Source organism: Gracilinanus agilis, chromosome 4 (assembly GCF_016433145.1).
Source record: "Gracilinanus agilis isolate LMUSP501 chromosome 4, AgileGrace, whole genome shotgun sequence".
NCBI classification, from domain to species: Eukaryota; Metazoa; Chordata; class Mammalia; order Didelphimorphia; family Didelphidae; genus Gracilinanus; species Gracilinanus agilis.
The window spans coordinates 145089451-145093602 of NC_058133.1; the positions used below are offsets into that span (position 1 = coordinate 145089451).

Sequence of the window (4152 nt, forward strand, 5' to 3'; positions counted from 1 at the left end):
GCTTTGAGGCAAGAGTTCTGACTAATGATCCTATGGTTTGAGTGTGTTTTTTATTTGTTGAATTCTTAAGAATATTTTAAAGTTTTCATTTATAGAACTGGGATTTATCATCTGTTAGCTTATAAAGGATAACATATTTCTACTGCATAATTTTAGCCACCATAGTCTATCTTTCTAGGTATATAAAAAAATTTAATCTTGTGAAACTTACTATGAAAAGTTGCTGCTTCCCCCAATTACAAAATTTGTATCATTCAACAAGGCTCGATTCCTTAAGGATAGCCTTTCTATAATTTATAGCAGGAATGACCTAGTCTGAATCACTCATAAATCTTTTCATTTCTGTGAACCAATTTACTTGGCTAAATATTAGTCATATATTGTCAGAGTCTGAGACTTTTTGCTGTTATATTATTGGTTGAGCTCATGTTTAGGTCCTGCATGGAGTAGCTTTTAATTCAAATCTTGGATCTAAATGGCTTTCTAGATTTTATGCAGAATTAAAATATGTTGATTACATTTGATAAATGAAGTGGTATGAACCCACTATCAAACTTTAGTAGTAATTCATGAAATGAGGTTTCAAAATTATTTATATGGAATTTAATTAGTTTGTCATGTGATCTGAAAATATCTATCATTCATATTTCTCCTTTTTGATAATCTTTTTATAATTGATCTGGTATAATGAACCCTGCATTTCATTAATGCTATTTAGGTTTTTGTTTGGACACTTCTTTTTGATTCATTGTCTTCCCTGTTACATTGCTAAGATTATATGTTAAAATGCATATTGACTACATATCAGTTGTCTTGAAAGAAGTCTTTCCATTAAGCTTTGATTTCAGTATTAATCAGACTCTTTAACATGCAAGTCTTTAGTTTTCTTCCTGTGAGCATCATGCTTGATTTGTTTTCCCTGAAAATAACCAAAGTAATTTGCAAGTTCATTTTTTTCTATTGGTTTGATTTTATTAAATAAATTAAAATATAAAAATACATTCAAGAACAGTAAGAAAAGAAAATAAACATTTATTGAGCACCTACTATATACTCTATGCACTTTGTCACCTAGCAGTAGAGTATTTGATATCTATATCACCCACACATTCATTTTAGCTCTAAAATCAAATGCTAATATTAAACATTTTCTTTGTGAAAGACACTGTAAGATATCTCAGTGGCACAAGGAAGTAATGGACTGTGCCTTCTTTAAAAGAACTGAAAATATAGTTAGAGAGACACAGCATCAACAGAGGAAAGGTTACACAAAACTACAATAATCATATCATTATCATCATCATCGTAGAATTTATTAAGTGCTTATTAAGGGTCAGGTACCATACATATAAGAGTAGTGTAAAGGAACTCATCACTGTAGCATAGACAATGAGTGTTATGTGTTTATAAAATGGAGTGATCTTGATGTGTTAGAGTGATCAAGGAAAGATTCATAGAGAAAGATGAACTTGAGTGAGGTCCTAAAGGATGAATAGAATTTAATCAGACAAATAAGAATTTTTGGACAAGAATAACCAGACTGGTCACAGATATAGGACAGGAATATTTCAGCAATGCATTTTGAATGTGATACCTAAGGAGAAATGGAGAGTTGGATCTAGGTGCTACTACAGTGAGGTGATTTTGAAATAGCTTGAATGACTGGACATGAATAGTAAACATAAATGAGATGGTATCACCTTGAAGGTAGTATCTCAGGGATCAGTACTTAGATCTATGATTTTTTTTGTTTTTGCTTTTTATCTTTTATGTAGATTACATTTAATTTGACAGTAAACTGTTTGAAGCCTTGTTTTTTCAAGTATTCTTGATTTATTCAAAGAATCATGCTTAGAATTTTACCATTTCAAGATTCAACAAAGATTTCCGTAATATGGTCAAACTCATATTAGAATTACAATTTGATTTAGAATTTGAGGTTCAGATGAAAAACTCACAAGCATATCACAATGTCCCATTTTTGTGTTGCTCATCAGTGCTGTTAATACTATATCAAAATATAATAAGAATTGTCAATATTTGAAAATAAGACTTCTACAGAATTAGAATTTTTGTTCCCCAATGTCTCAAATATTTAATCTAATGACTTATGAAAATTTCCCCTATTTTCTGAAGAGGTCTTAATTTTCCAAACATTACTTTGAGGGTTTCTTGGAGTTTATAGTGATATAACCATGGACAGGTCAGAAATAATATGTTGATACTGGATATATTGAAAATGTTTTTGAGAAACTGCTATAACTGGAATGAGAATTTCCCTTCACCTGGTTCTTTTGTTGAATGACAAAGGATATCTGATAGTAGGCAGTCAAGGGAAGTTTGCCCTCTTTTGGGAGCATTTATCACTTTCCAAATTCCATCCTGGGTCATTTCTTCTAAAATCTGCCTTGTAGTATTTGTTATGAGAACTGAATAACACAGATTAGGTTCAACAAACATGCTACAATTGAAGCTTTACCAGAAATATGCCTAAGAGAGATGGTCACTTAAGATTATATGAGGGAATAGCCTTAAAACCAACCAACATTCCTTCAAAATCTATTTTCTCTTTATTCTTCTTGTAAACATGGTGTCCAGTAAATGTTTGTGAGAACTGTCCACTTCCCACATTCTACTTCCTTCCCTATCAGCAGTCTTCATTTGAATGGTCAGCTTAAACAAGCCTAAAAGGGAAAACGTAGATAAAAGCTGCTTATAGTGGAATCTTTGTGCTTCCACTATATGCTGACACAATATTAAGAGTGTAGTACCTTGCTTTGCACAAGAGATTGAGGATGTAACCAACAGCTCTGACTGGTTACAATGTTTGGTTACTAAGTTACGATTGGTAAAACTGTTTTTCCATTACTCACAGTATGTTTTCTCTTCTGCAGCAGGAAATTCATTCTGCTGTAGAGGCTGCCTTGGGGAACCATATGAAACTGGCAATGCCTTGGGAGTCTCATGAGGATGGGACTTAGTCTTGGATTGGTGGGCTACAGCCACCTCAAATGCTATTCTGCTGCTGGACTCCAATTTGAGGCCCCCAGTTTATTCATACTACAAGCTCCTAAATCCACTATAGCCATATCTATGTTACTGAACCTTTTACCAATCAATTAAATAAAGACACAGATGACCATAGACAATAGAGGATCCATAGCATGGAAGTATGGTGAATCCACTGTCTAAAAGATTCAGGATGCAGAATGATCACAACAGGTTAGAAGGGTAGGTCAAATAAAAAAAATGATCAAAATAATTAAGGTTAAATGGAAATTTTAACCTGAGTTATAAAAATGTATAGGAGAAATATGGCATGTGGGTAGTAGCTAAGTAATTCTTTGGAAAAGTTTGGGGATTTTTTTTGTGGATCATATTTAAAATCAACTATGGCATAGTTGTTAAAAAAAAAGTTAATGCTTTTGGCTGCATTGAAAGACAAAGTGCCTAGGAAGAGGAAGATAATATTCTTCATGTACCCTTTCTTGTTAGACTCAATTCTGGAATACTATCTTCATTTCTGAATTCTAAATTTTGGAAAAGACATAGACAAATTAGAGTCTGTTTAGAAAAGGACAATCAGGGTGGGAAAATACATGATAATATGTCATATAAGAATAAGTTGAAAGATTTTGGTATATTTAGCCTGGGAAAGAGAAGATGTTGAATTGTCTTCAAGGATTTGAAGGACTAGCATTAGAAGAGGCTGATTCTGCTTGGCTCCAGAGGAAAGAAAAAAGAGAAATAAGTGGACTAATTCAGGAGAGAGCAAATTTCTCATAATTGGGGATCTTCAAACAGAGAATGACTGGCCATTTATTTGAGATATTTTATACTAAAAGGATGGGCTTCATATACAAGTACAGGCAAATTTAACTCTGATATTTCCTCCAGATTATAGATTCTGTGATCCTTTAAAAGAGAAAGGAATGTAAAGCTCTATCAACAAAATTTCAGATAGGGGCAGAGCCAAGATGTCAGAATAGAGGCAGTAATCCAGCCAAACACTCCCAAGATTCTCCTCCAAACAACTTTAAAATAATGCCTCAAACTGAATTTTGGAGCAGTAGAGCCAACAAAAGGTCAGAGTGAGACATTTTTCTAGCCTGAGACAACTTAGGAGGTTGGCAAGAGAGGTCCATGACATGA

General features: G+C 33.2%; 1 pseudogene; it reads right to left on the reverse strand.

Annotated features, from left to right (window-relative positions):
- Positions 1 to 1867: 1867 nt before the first annotated feature.
- Positions 1868 to 2631, reverse strand: LOC123245208 (annotated as a pseudogene).
- Positions 2632 to 4152: the final 1521 nt, after the last annotated feature.